This window comes from Nicotiana tabacum, chromosome 8 (assembly GCF_000715075.1).
Source record: "Nicotiana tabacum cultivar K326 chromosome 8, ASM71507v2, whole genome shotgun sequence".
NCBI lineage: Eukaryota > Viridiplantae > Streptophyta > Magnoliopsida > Solanales > Solanaceae > Nicotiana > Nicotiana tabacum.
This window is the reverse complement of record NC_134087.1, coordinates 151908813-151924433: the sequence shown is the minus strand read 5'-3', so window position 1 is coordinate 151924433 and position 15621 is coordinate 151908813. Positions and strand designations below refer to the sequence as shown.

The 15621-nt window shown below is 36.6% G+C and overlaps 1 long non-coding RNA gene across 1 annotated transcript; it reads left to right on the top strand.

Moving 5' to 3' along the window:
• The first annotated feature begins 1276 nt into the window (after positions 1 to 1276).
• LOC142162580 (uncharacterized) lies at positions 1277 to 2612 on the top strand. Its single transcript, XR_012693811.1, has 2 exons — positions 1277 to 1677; positions 2356 to 2612. It is a non-coding gene; the product is annotated as an uncharacterized LOC142162580 (long non-coding RNA).
• Positions 2613 to 15621: the final 13009 nt, after the last annotated feature.

Below are 15621 nucleotides of genomic sequence, written 5' to 3'. Positions count from 1 at the left end.
TGTAGATCAACATTGAGGTGAATCAATAATGGACAGATACAAGTTACAAAGTATGACATGAGATTAGGCCATCATTCTTAAGACGAACAGTAATGAAGGAGCATCAAAGGAGTGAGATTTATACCTAAAAGATAAGCAACAATAATAACCGGGAGTTTGGTAAGAATACCTCAGTAACGATAAATTGAAGCAAGAATTATGGTATAGTATGACCTACATAGATGCAGTAAAGTCATACAAATGGATAACTAGGTATATGGAATAACATATAGCCATATTTGTAAGTGCTACAAAGTGCCGAGCGAAGAACTTCAGTACACCAATAGATGCCCAGAGAGGCATCCCATTAAGACTTGTATATGTTTACAAAGTAAGACCTAGATATTGACTAAAAGCTAAGAGGAAAAAGGAAAGAAGAGTCGCATAGGCACACTTACAAGGTTAGTATCGTAGAGGCTACATGATAGAAGGTAGCAATAGTTACGAGATTGGGAGGAATTCGATCACAAGTCATGGCGTGAGAAAGAGGCCTAAATGGCAAGGAGAGTATTAAGGTATTCACAAGAGCTATAAGTTATGAAAATGATAAGAGCATCAGTAAACATTCGAGGACGAATGTTCCAAAGAGGGGAATGATGTTATGCCCCGCAATATTACGCCGATATTACGTCCCGCTGTATTATATTACGATGACGTTACGCTTCGCAGTATTAAATTACGACGATGTTGTACCTTGTAATATTGTACATTGAATTTGTCGTAAGGTAATTGACATCAGTCTAAGGAAAATATTATTTGGAGATTATAAGTATTATGCTATTTCAAGTAAGTGATAAGTAAATTCGTGAAGGTGAGATGACAAGCAAGTCAAAGAAAACGTATTTTTATCCAAGTTTAGCATGTTGGATAAAATACGATCCGAGCTAAAATACACAGTATTTATGGACTAATGCCATACGAGGTACCACATGAAAATGATAGTAAGGTGTATAAGGTATGTGAAAAGTAAGTAGTATTTTAAGTAAGAGAGAATAATTCCTAATTATGCGGATAATTAATTAATTACCGAGTAACAGGACACTACCTAATTACCTAATAAGTGGATAAAAATTAAAATTTCTCACCCCCACCCCCACTTGGCAGCAAACCCGTTTCTTGGACAATGACTCATTAGTCATTTGGTATATGTGTCACATTAAGAAGTTTGGGTGGCAAAAATTATTCTTTAAGTAGGGGATGACCTATGACATAAGCTAGACATTATATGGAGACAATCGGGAGGACTATGAGTAGTTTGTCCATATTTTAGTATTACAAAAACGAGTTTTAGTTCCAAATCCGTTAATTGCATGAGGGAGTTCATTTAACTAGTTCTATAGGATCTCAAAGTTCTACAGATAACTCATTTGCAAAGAACATATGGAATTCCTACGTTTAAATGAGTTTCCAGAAAAATTCAAGAACTTTCAAAAGAGAAATTGCCTCGTCTATGCAAAGTAAAAGGAGGAACCAATGTTTAATAGCTGCAGAGGCATTGTTGAACTCAATATTAGATCCAAAAACGGAACAAGAGGCAAAAGTTAAGTTTAGTAAAGAGCGAGAAGCGTATAAAGATTCAATATTCTTGTACTCGTCAAAGTGGGATAATAACATCATACGGATTTTTTCCTATTCCAGGTATGTTAAGGCTATCCCTTCTTTCTTTTTGGCATGATCCAAATAATACAAATAAAACGAGCAAAATACGCAACCTTCACAAATGACTCTATTCAAGAAATACTAGGGGTGTCTATATTCTTGATTCCCTATATGAATTATTATTATCTTCTGTTTATGGGTCTCAGAAAAAAATACGTATTTGATAAAGTTTATCCGAAAGGCATATTGAGTTTTATGGCATTCCGAGAAAATCTTATTAACGTATTTCTTATGTATTTCATGCATTTATATATGTATATTGACCCATGATTCAGAAGGCATTATATAAACACACACACACACATATATTATATGGGATATGGAAAAAGGTTACGACGTTATACACGCAACACCACCTGATCAGCTGGTATACGTTGATGATTTGTCCACAATGGCCGAGATGATATGATGAGATGCCCTCAGAGGATTGATGATGTTATGAACACATGTACCTATACACGACATGACATTCATACGCATATGCATGACAATATAAGTATTTCATGATTTACAAAGTTATCCAGACTTACAGGTTGAGTCATTTACTCCGTATTCCTTCCATGTCTATATGTACTTATATATGTGCCTTACATACTCGGTACATTACTCGTACTGACGTCCCTTTTTTCCTGGGTACGTTGCGTTTCATGCCCGCAGGTCCCGATCGACAGGTCGAGAGCCCTGGAAGTAGGCTATCAGCTCAGCGGAAGATGTTGTTGCGCTCCATTTACTTTGGAGTTGCTTGATTGGTTAGTATGATTGAGACGTGTATTGTTTGGTAAGGCGGGACTCTGTTCCGGCCTTTATGAAAATTATGTATTCTTAGAGGCTTGTAGACAGATGTCATGTTTGTGAAAGATTGTATGGCCTTGTCAGCCCATGTTTAGTGTACAAGTGATCATTTTGGTCTTATAGGCCAGTATGTCTAATATATAAGTTTGTATTCGCTCATGCTTTACTCCGGTTCATTTACCTATGATAGAATGATATGAAAGATATGTTATGTTGGTACTCGGTTGAGTAAGGTACCAGACGCCCGTCGCGGCCCATCAGTTTGGGTCGTGATAATATGTGTTTCAATTCACTTCAAATATTTCACGAAACTAAACCAACCATTCCTACAAGTCACAAAACAACAATCAAGCACACGGGGAAGATCAAATAAGGGAACGGGTCTCAAATACACAAACAACCAACCGGATCATTACAACCTAATTGACAGCAAGTTGAATAAGCTATGGTCCTATCCAAATTATTTTGTAATATTCAATTCGTTGCTATTTCAACTATTCATATCGAAATGTAGCTTAAAACTTGCCAAAAGCTGGCAAAACATGTTACAGCTTTCCCTCCATTAATTAGATCGACTCTCGTACCTCTCATCATTATTTAGAACATTTTACTGATGATATGCTCTTTTAGTAGGAAAAAGCGGTTATGCGTATATATTTGACGATTTGGTAAATTCATTTAGATAAAAGTAATGATTGTTTTTTACCTAAATTCTAGTTTAGGAGATTTACGGGTTTGTCTTCGCGGAAGTAAATCGTCTATAACAATCACGATTCAAATTACTAATCGTTGAAAATTCTGACGTGATGGATGAACTTCCTTATTTTTACAGTCTAAATATCCCTTTTAAGGATGAAGAGAGTCTAACCCTAGCCATCGTTTGTTTTCTATAAGAATTATTAGGAAATTATTTTTTCTCTATATTATAATTGTGTATTTACAGGTCATAAGTAGAATTTAGGAGGACTAGCTAGTGCTTGTGGGTCATCTAGCACCCCTTGTGAGTGAACCTGACACAATAATATTTTCCAAAGGTTTTAAAGCCGAGCACATCTGACATTCCAAATTCTCCCAAAAAACATTAAGTTGAACTTGTTCAATTAGAAAGAAATGTTGACATACTAAACAAAGACAAGGTATAATCTACGTAATTTTTAATCTAATGCACCGTTGATTATGGGTGTGTTTGATACGAAGGAAAATATTTTTCCTATCAAGAGAAGGGAAAATATTTTTCTAAACTCTTTTCAACCTTCCCCACCTATTCTCTATCCCTACTAACCACCCCACCTCACCCCTACCCCCTTCCACGCCCATCCACATCCATCCACCCCAACCCCAAAGTGAGTATTTTTTTTCATGATATAAAAAAAAGTATTTTTTTTCATTTTAACAAAAAAATTACTTTCTTTTTAAGACGTAGAAAAAATATTTTTTTTCGTTTCAAAAGAAATGACGTGGTAAAAAATATTTTCTTTTCATAATTTAGAAAAGTATTTTCTTTCATTTCAACAAAATGATTATTTTCTTTTCGTGATGTAGAAAAAATATTTTCTTTCATTTCAATAAAATGAGTACATTATTTTCATATTGTAGAAAGAGTACTTTCTTTTTGAACTAAAAAAAAGTATTTTCTTTTTAGTTATGGAACACAAATTTCAACATTATTTTTGCGTAAAAAAATAAAGCAGCACATTAGTTCCTTTGTGTTTATGTGAATTTTTAGAAGAATAATTAAACTCTAGAAGAAAATAGAGTCCAAAAAATATTGGGTATTTGGGCAGGGGGAGGGGGGAGCACATGAAACATGGGGACTTGGAGAAGGGGGTGAGGAGAGTAGCATAAAAAATTATTTTCCTAAAAAGTATTTTCTACTCTCTAACCAAACACTAGAAAATATTTTGCAGAAAAGTTTTTCACTCATCAACCAAACAAGGTAAAATAAGTGATAAAACCACTCAATTTCCATAAAAACATTTTCTAGGAAAATATTTTTCTTCCTTCCAAACACACCCTATAAGTTCAATTATCTTAATAGTGCTCTATATGTTATTGTTAACTTAAAGAACATCTTAAAGAACATCTCTGCATTTCAGAGGTAAATATTTAAAATCTCACCAAAATTACATTTCTGCTTGTCATCAAATGAAATGTGAATAATCCCCTCCCCTTGAAAGAAAGGGTACATCACGATTGACCAATAGAAAATAACGGAAGTTCTAAAGCTAAATTCCCTCGGACCAACGCAAACGAATGTATCGAATAACACCATTTTTTGTAGTAATAAGATGCGATATATATGGAGAAACTTATCGAGAGATATAGAAAATTAAATATGTGGAAAAAAAAAAAAACACTATCATCGAATTGAACAGATGGCATGTGTAGGGTCATTGACCATCTATCCATGATCTCCCTACTACTTTTCATTTCATAAATGATACGTGGAATGTTACAAAGCTTCACCAGATTCTACCGCAGAAAATTGCTTCACGCATAATTGACAATATTCTGCCTCCTTTAATTTGGTGCATGATGTTTTGGATAAAGCATTCTGGATGCTTGAAACAAGAGAGGAATTTAGTGTTAAATCGACATGGGAATATTTGAGGAAAAGAAAGGAACCTTGCAACGCATACAAGATGATTTGGGTGAAAGGGCTGCCATTCAAAATTTCATTTTTCATATGGAGAGTATGGAGGAATAGGTTGGCTTTGGATGCTTATTTTAGAAGATTGGGTTATTTAATGGCCTCAAGATGTTGGTGTTGTGCCAACCCATAGGAAGAAACCTTTCATCACGTGTTTTTCAGATCATATGCAGCTACGAAGGTGTGACATTATTTTCTTTCACGGACAGGAATAAGTTTGGAGGGCTTGTCCTTTCATCATGCTACTGTTCGATTTTGGATTGCTAGTGTAGTTCCTAGAATATAACCTATCATGCAAGCACTTCCATCCATCACTGTGTGGGAGCTTTGAAAACGTAGAAATGGAAACAAATATAGGGAGGCAATAAATATTATTAGAGTCATATTTCGGGTTGCTTCATCTCTATAATTACTAGTAAAGTGAAGAAAGCCAAGCCTTCAAAAGGTACCTCATAACTGGTCGGAGTTGTTGCACGTAATGGAGAATTATACACAATGCATTGAAGATCACTAAGGTAATTTAGGAATACCCTATTCCAGGATGGATTAAAGTGAATACGGATGGGTCTTCTAGGGGAAATCCAGGAAGGAGTTCAATTGATTTTGTATTGAGGAATGAAGAAGGTGATGTAGTATATGCGTATGGGAAAAGATTCAAGAGGGGACAAACACGGAGGCAGAAGCTCGGGTAGTATTAGAAGCTTTGAGGTACTGCTTGCACCATGATTATATGCTTATTTTGCTGCACACTGATTCAGTGGCGATGAAAAATGTTCTTGAAGGAGATCAAGGAGTTGATGAGTAGATGTAACATCCAGATATCACACACACTTAGGGAAGGAAATAAATTGGCGGTGGACTTAGCAAACTATGGATTGGATGTAGGCTCTATAGTGTGTCATGAATTCATGGAACTGGATGTTATAAGAATGAGGATTGTGAATAATGATAAGTTGCAATTCCCATATTTGAGGATCAAAGCTACAAGGAGATAGGAAAAAAGGGAAATCGTAGAACAAGGGAAATCTGGAGTAAGGGGATTACACTTGATCATCATCTTCAAATCCTTATGAAGAAGAACATGGTGATCTTTGTTCATACTAACCTTATTTTCTTTTTTGCAGAAAAAGTTACTGTGTCCATGCCTTGCCATGTACTACGAATTTAATGGGTGGTATTAGCACCAAGTGCTCATTCCCTTGAAGGAAGAGTTGTGGTAAGAACAAACATGGAGTTGATGGAGCTACATTTGCTAAGGATAATTGTTGATACTACACGCAGGGGAAGAATACAAAAAACGTTTATGTGCATTTTTAAAAGAATAATTAAATTTTTGAAGAAAATAGGGTCCAAAAAACGTTGTGTATTTGGAGGAGGGGAGCACAGAAAATATGAGGATTTTGGTGAGGGAGGTGAGGAAAGTAGCATAAAAAATTATTTTCCTGAAAAGTATTTTCTACTCTCTAACCAAATACTAGAAAATATTTTTCGAAATTTTTTTCACTCACGACAAACCAATTTAGGAAACATAAGTTATAAAATCACTCAATTCCATGAAAACATTTTCTAGGAAAATGTTTTCCTTCCTTCCAAACACATCCTATATGTTCAATTATCTCAATAGTGCTCTATATGTTATTGTTAATTTAAAGAATATCCCTGCATTTATGAGATAAATATTTAAAATCTCACCAAAATCACCTTTTTGTTTGTCATCAAATGAAATGTGAATAATCTCCCTCCTCTTGAAAGAAAGGGTATATATCTTTCTATCTACCATCACGACTCACCAATAGAAAATAACGGAAGTTCTAAAGCTAAATTCCCTCAGACCAATGCAAACGAATGTATCGAATAACACCATTTGTAGTAATCAGATGCGATATATATGGAGAAACTTATCGAGAGATATAGAAAATTAAATATGTGAAAAAAAAAAACACAATCATCGAATTGAATAGATGGCTTGTGCAAGGTCATTGACCATCCATCCATGATATCCCTACTACTTTTCATTAATTTCATCTAATTTCATATCTAAGGTTCAGATTACTTGCTTATCCGCTCGACATTATACTTCCTATCCAATATATATGTTGTGGGAGATCCCCTTTTCTCTTACTTCTGGTTTAAGAATATATTATTTGGATAAGAAAGGTGACAAGCTAACACTGCAAAATTAATGTATAACGGCAATTAAATAGTAAAATATCAATAGCTTATGACCTTGTCATTTACAACTGATATGATTGTATACGCTCGAAATTAGGTGTGCCCGATTTCGTAGGCTTGAGGGGTCGCTTCGAGAATAAGTTAAAAATGGACCGGGATCGAGATAATACCGTTATGGTTTTACAACAGAAAGAGCCAGATTCCCGCGATGGCCCTAAGATCACGACATTAATTCCGGAATGGATTTGTACTAGGCGGTTAGACAGCTGTCCAATAAGATTTCCTACTAAAAATAAAAATGTACCTTATTTAGGACTCTCCTATTATATAAAGGGGAGCCTATTCATTTGTAACATCATCAATCATTGACAAGAGAATATACATACATTACTTTCTTGCTTACTATTGATGAGAACTACCTTATTATTTTATTGTTCTTGCTAACCCACCTCGAGGCTGCCTTAACTCGAGGTCGAGACTTTTTTGCACATTGGTTTGACTTACTCTACTCTTTAATTTATACCTTTAATTGCTTGTTTATCAATTAGTATTTGATTAAATCACATATCTTTAAAACCACAATATAAGTTTAATTGTTACTCGACTTTTAGGGTAAACAGTTTGGAGCCCACCGTGGGGCTAAGGATAATAGTGATTGCTTCAGTACTGATTCTGAAACACATGTTATTTTCACACTTGTTCTTGTCAAGAATTTTTGTTCCCAGGTTGAAACATGTCAAAACTCTCAAAACGCACCCGTAAATAGCGATGATGGTCTTGTATTTTACGGGGAAAACGATATTTTAATTGCTCCAGGAGCCGGTGTACCACCGATTAACCCTAGGGAAGTGCCGATTGCCGACCCAGTCAACGTTAGTTCGCACATTGCTTTGAACGCAGACTTAGGTGCAAACCTCGGAGGGAGCGTATGCAGGGAAGGCCGATCTAGTGGCCAAGGAACACAGGGTGTAGGAGACAGGGGAGTTAGTCTCCAGGTAATATTCGAGATGATACAGGCACAACAGGCCGCTATTTCTCAGCATCAGGGTCAACATAGAACTCCGAGTGTGGTCGAGCGAGAAATCACTCACCGTACCGAGCCAGTACCTGAAAGGACTAGCCGTAATGGATCAGGGACTAATCCTACAATTATGAAAATGCTCAAGGAGCTCACCAAAATAATCGAGTCGGGAGAAAAGAAAATTGAAGTTAATGACAAAAAGGTAGAAACATACAACTCCCCAGTTGATCAGATACTAGGGGCACCCCCAATCTTAAAAGATCTGGATTTAAAAAAGTTCATGCAGAAGCCTTTTCCTCAGAATGCGACTCCGAAGCCCATTCCAAAGAAGTTTCATATGCCAGATATACCGAAATACAACGGGACCACCGATCCTAATGAACACAACACTACGTACACATGCGAGATAAAGGGAAATGACTTAGAAGACAATGAGATCGAGTCCGTTTTGTTGGAAAAATTCGGGGAAACTCTATCAATAGGAGCAATGATTTGGTATCACAACTTGCCACCGAATTCCATCGATTCATTTTCTATGCTAGCAGATTCTGGGGCCATAAAGGTTGCAATGAGAATGTCAGACGTTTTCAAGATAAGACAAAGGAATAACAAAATGTTGAGGATTCGCGTCCCAATTTCCAATGGAGCGAATGGAATTATCACCAATCACAGATGATTGGTCCATTCAAGATTTCACCTAGGGGTTGAACGAGCGGAGTTCGATAGTGCCACAACAGTTGAAGAAAAATCTTATCGAGTATCCAGTTGTAACTTGGGCAGATGTGCTCAATCGATATCAATTGAAGATCAAGGTCGAGGATGCCCAGTTGGGATCCACTTCAGGTTCAGTTCATCCAAACAGATTGGCAGTTAAGCCCCGAGGGATATCGACGGGGAACCGAGGTCAAACGGAGAACAATATCATCCATATATCGTAGATCAAAGAAATAATGGTTCGGGGCACAATCCTCCTCAAAATGACCGAGGACAAAATTCTTGATAACTTATGAGTAAGAGTGGTTTTGATAAACATGCTGATCCCGTAGAAGCACCTCGGTTATCGGAGTATAATTTCAGTGTTGATGCATCGGGGATTGTATCGGTTATCAGAAGGATCTATCACGACCCAAACCGATGGGCTACGGCGGGCACCAGGTACCTTACTCAACCGAGTACCATCATAACGTATCTTTTCATATCATACTTACATAGATAATTGAGCGGAAGGCTGCTGTGGGATAAGTAGAATACAACATGTGATACCAAATTATAAATAAGACATACGAGCCTATAAAACCAAAATAACCACTCGTATACCGAACATAGGCCGACAAGGCCATACAATCTTTTACGTACATGACATATGTCTACAAGCCTCTAAGAATATATAATTTTCATAAAGGTCGGGACAGAGTCCCGCCATACCAAACAATACACGTCTAAATTATACTAACTAACCAAACAAGCAACTCCGAAGCAAATGGAGCGCACCATCATCTTCCACTGAGATGATAGCCTACTAGGATGGGATCTTGATCTGTCTATTAGGACCTGTGGGCATGAAATGCAGTATCCCCAAGAAAAAGGGATGTCAGTACGAATAATGTACCGAGTATGAAAGGCACATAAATAATTACAGTGTCGTGCCCATATGTATGAATGTCATGTCGTGCATAGGTACATGTTTCATTACATCATCATTAGGGCTCTGAGGGGATCCCATCGTATCATCTCGCCCCCTGTGGGCAAAATCATCAACGTATACTAGCTGATCAAGTGTTGGTGCATATATAACGCCATAACCTTTTCCTATATCCCATATATATATAGATACATATATACGAGTATATAACGCCATTTGGTCATGGGCCAATGTACATGAATGCAATGTATGAGGAGTACGTCAATAAAATCTCTTGGAATATCATAAGACCACTATGCCTTTGAGTAATATCATGAAGTAAACTTTTTTCAACTTACGTATTTTTTTGAGACCCATGAATAGATTGTAGAATAATATGACACATGGGGAATCAAGAACATAAGCATTTCTATGAATAGAGTCATTTATGGAAATTTTGCATTTGCTCGTTTCGTTTATGTCGTATAGATCATGCCAAAAGAAAGAATGGATAGCCTTAATATACCTGAATTGATTCTCTCTTGCGGAAACACATAACAGCGGATCGATGTAGGGAAAAATCCGTATAATATTCTTGAGAAAGATTGTACCGGGCTTTTTTTAATTAGCATAACAAGTTGGATTTCTCTCTGAAATTTAACGTTGGATCTTGTTGGATCATTGTCATTTCTCTTTCAATGGTGTAGGAAATGTTATTGCTGGATCTGAGATCAACTTCCACTTTAAATGTTGGACTTTTGAAAGAAATCTATATGATCACCTTTTGATCATTTAAACGCCAAGCTTCCAATATACTTAAGTGTCATGTGTATGACATTTAAATGGACACCTTTCATCCCAAGACATGAGACATTTAGTGTATTTTAATGGGTTGTCACGTTTTTGGGTTTAGTATTTATTCAAAGACTTGAATTAATCCACCACTAGTTATTAATTAACTAGGTAATGTCTCATTACCCAATAATTACCCAATTACCCATATAATTAAGAATTATTTCCACTTACTTAAAATACTACTCACTTTTCACATACCTTATACACCTTACTATCATGGTCATGTGGTACCTTGTATGGCACTAGTTCATAAATACCGAGTATTTTGGCTCGGGCCGTATTTTATCCCAATATGCCAAACTTGGACGAAATTCACTGTCTTTGACTTGCTTCCCCTCTCACCTTCACGAATTTACTCATCACTTATTTGAAATAGCATAATTCTTATAATGTCATTCCCGAACTTACGTCGATTAACTTACAACAAAACTTTAACATACAAAAATGCGAGATGTAACATCATTTCCCCTTTTGTCATTCGTCCTCGAATGTTGACTGATTCACTTATCATTTTCATAACCTATGGCTCTTGAGAATAATTTAGTACTATCCTTGCCATCTAGGCACTGTTCTGTGATAAATCCAAAGGCCAGGGCATTCCCCCCTTTAGGCCTCTTTCCCATACCATGACTTGTGATCGAAATCTTTCCAATCTCGTAACTATTGCTACCTTCTATCATGCAGCCTTTACGATTCTAACATTGTACGTGCGCCTATGCGACTCTTCTCTTCTCTTTCCTCCAGCCTTAAACGAATCTCAAGGCTTCACTTTGTGAACATATACAAAATTATGCCAAGTTGTCCCTTTAGGCGTCATTAGCTTTACTATATCTATGTAGGCCATATTATGCCATAATTCTTACTTCAATTTATCGTTACTGAGGTCTACTACCGAACTCCAGGTTACTCTCGTTGCTTATCCTATATGCATAAAGCTAAATCCTTTAACGCTTCTTTGTTACTGTTCATCTTAAGACTGCTGGCCCAATCTCATCTCGTACTTTGCAATTTTTACCCATCCATTGTTGATTCACCTCAATGTTGATCTACAATCATCCATTGATAACTTGAAATGTCTTACGTGATATATTGCCACTAGGGCTTACGTTGCATCATGGAACATTTGAAGTGATTTTTCCTGATCCACTTAAGGGCAATACTATACTTCAATAACCGTCTTTTATAGCATCCAAATGTGATTCACCTTACGTGTGTATTTTAATCCCGTACAATTCATGAAATCCTCTTCAAATCATTACTCAATCGAAGGCCCACACGTTATCCCTTATCTATCACAATAACACCCTTATTGCACTATCAGGGCAGCGTTCCATCTCTTCTAAAAGCTACTAGTCTTAGACTCCTTTGAGTTCATTCAGGTTATACTGAGCTTTCTATAACTTAGAGAACCCATTAGCCCTCTTGTTTTCATGGGCTTAATCGCGCGAACTTATTCATTCTCGTCACCTTCTTACTCACCTTTTCTTATCCTTACTTCAACCTTGTCGCTTACCATACTTTAGCATGCGACCACACATATCTATTTATACTACTTGCAACCTTCCTTCAATTTGCTTACACCATAGATTACCTTATGTTATTCAGGAATATCAAGCAAGATATCACATCGTCTCTAACTCTTCTTTTGCTTTCCTGACTAGGCCTCCTAATACCTAGAGACCATAGGCTGGAAAATATACCATTGACAATGCTGCTATCGTTCCTGGATACTGAATCCTCATGCTTCTATCCTTCTATCCGATGTTTGGACTATTCACAACCTTCTGCATTTAAGTATCTCATACGTTGTTCACCTTTACCTTACTTACCTTAAAATCTCGCATCATATATTCTATCTCTTTCATAACCTCCCTCCCATATAGGTATAATTCACATCCATAACTTGAAATTCTATTATAATGCTTGCACCTCTAGTATATACACAATCTGATGAGAGCTTTATACTAACTTCTTATAAGGCTGGTACTTTTCTGTCTAGCTTTATCGTAGAGTCATTATAGAATATGGCTACTGTATTGTCTCTCTTGTATCTCTGATATTAAGAGTGATTCTGCAATATTCTCAATCACGATGTCCATAATTTTTCTAGTTCCAATAATCAAATTTCTGATTTACTTAGTTGATGTAACTCTTTAGTTTCCTCTTCCTTCGGATCAACCTTTATGTAGGCTTAAGCTATATTTCAATCTGCAACTCATGGCATTTAGTTATTACTTTAACCTTTCATGGACGCTATGGAAGACCACGACACAATCTTATAATGATTCAATCCTTTGTCTATGATCTTGACCCAGTTCCTTCTTTAACTTATACCAGAGTCTTTTCTACGGCTGATCATTAAAATAATTCCTTTTGTTCCATCTCGGCTTTCTTCAAACACAAGCAATTGCTTATCCTGGTCTTTTTGTCCCCTTGTCGCGTGCATACTGAGCTTATCTGAGTTCTCACGCATGCCGAAATTTTTGTTCAACTCATATGGTCTCGAATATTCTTTTTGGTTTTACTATCTGCTTATTAGCCATGGTAGGTGCCACTTTCTTAGGGAGTACATACAATATTGTTTTGATACTGTTTTCATATGAACATTTCCTCTTTAGGTCGTTGTGCTTATGTTGAAGCCTTCTTCTTTATTTCCTCAGCTAGTCTTTCATCGTAGTACTTAAGGAAGATCCTCTGACTCTTGTAAAGCTGTGAGCTTATTACGTCGTATACTTGACAGAATTTTTAATGTCCTTTCTTGCCTATAATTATCCGCAGTTATCTACCTCCACGCCCATGTACTTGTAGGGTGGCTCCTGAACTGATGTTTCGACTATCTTCCCAGTGGCATTTTCATTTATTTTTGTAATACTCATATGGTACATTTAACTACCCCAACTTATATCTAAATATTTCTCAATGATCACGATGTCATAACTACGAGGTTGAATTCTCCATATTGGGTTTTACTATGTTTATCTTACACGATCTGCCAACTCGCCTGTATCCTCCTATTTAGCCATAACTAGGCTCATCCTGATCAATTACTAATAAGCTCGTTCTCATATCAATGTTTCGCACTTTCTTGGTTTATTTCCTTTGTCTTAACTTACCTTTCGCACTGACTCGTTATTTATTAATAACATCCCCGGTATGAACCCTTACTTCCTTTCCTTGACATTGTGTTTGCATAATGTTCTTGAATCATAGAATATCTGTAGGCTTTGAATAGCTGTAATCTCATCCCTTTCTCATTTTTATCGCATTCTTCTTTTACCATCCCATAATTACTAGAACTGCTTAACTTTGACTTAATGCCACATCACTCCATATTCCCCCCTTTAGGGGAGTACTAAGAGTTGGAGCCACAATGATCTACCTATAGATGTTTTCCTCTTTATCTTTGGCGTCCTTTCACATCATCAATGGCCCTTACTCGCCTTGCGGTAATCCTTCTGTACCAAGGATAGCAAAATTCTTCACTTGGGATGGTGACACTTAGTGTAACTGGCACATACAGTTCCTTAAGCTTAACTTTTCTCATACTGCTTGCTTTAAGGAAGCGTCTCCCTGAATGACCATTCTCTAAATTCATCATGGATCTTCTTCTGTTATCCATTCTATTATTGCCTGAATGCAATCTGAGATTCTCATGATGTTGACTATTATTAAATCGCTTAGTTCCTAATTCATGTTTAGTTTATCTTGTTCACCAGCCCATACTGATTTCTAGTACTCTGGGGTCTAACTTTTCCTTCTGGTAGTCGCGTTGGAGTCACGAACTTATTTCTCAAAATGAGGATACAACTTTATGGCCTATACTCTTTTGTTGTCTCAAGGCCTGACTCCTCTCGTCTTTTCCTTCACTTAACTATATATCCTATACTACCGTTATTATTTTTTCTACCGTTGTCATCCATGCATCACATCTTACTCATAACGCTTCATTAACTCTCTTCTCATTTTCTGCTAACATTTCTGTCTAACACTTTATTTTAAAATTTTCCACAGGTCATTCATTTGCTTTTAGCTCCCCTTGCTCTATCAACTTGCTCTTTGAGTTACCTAACATTCTTTCTTTATAGGGATAGGAGCCATGCTAAGGTTACATTTATCCTTTCAAGGCTTCCAGTGCCTATCTTTATAGTACTCATATCTACCTGTATTATTTCAAAGTGTACCATCAGGGTGTCTCACAAGGAGATTTTGTTAGCACAATTAAATATCCTTCGGAAATGTCAACTAACGCAAGCAATCCAACCATCATTTTGGGTTACTCTAACCCCAGCCGGTTCATGATATTCGTCCTTCTATTAACTATTTCTGTTAGCTCCCATGGAGCATAATTGAGATGGTTGTGACTAATTGTACATACCTTTGTTATAATTGAAGGTATCTCGAAATGCTTATATTTCTCTGCTTGAATTGTAAATACTGTTGATCTTCATTAACTAGGTTCCTCATACCCTTTTTCACCCTGCTTCTTTTACTTGCTGAAACTTGTGTCTACCTTCCGATTCTTTTATTATATTTTACCGTAAGAGTGGATAGACATTATTGCCTTAGGGATTCTTATCAAGAAACTTACACATCTTAGTACACACATGATCTGCTTAATACCTCAAATTTATCCATCATAAGCATGATGCAAAAATCAAGTTCCTCTGACTCAACTCTTCCACAGCTATATCTCTTATCAACCATCTTTCTGGATGTAGGCATCGTCGTATTATGAATAAGATAGAGTTAGGAAATTGAGTTGTTACAATTGAGCTCTATGACACGATCTAGAGTAAGAAGAAAGTGTGATAG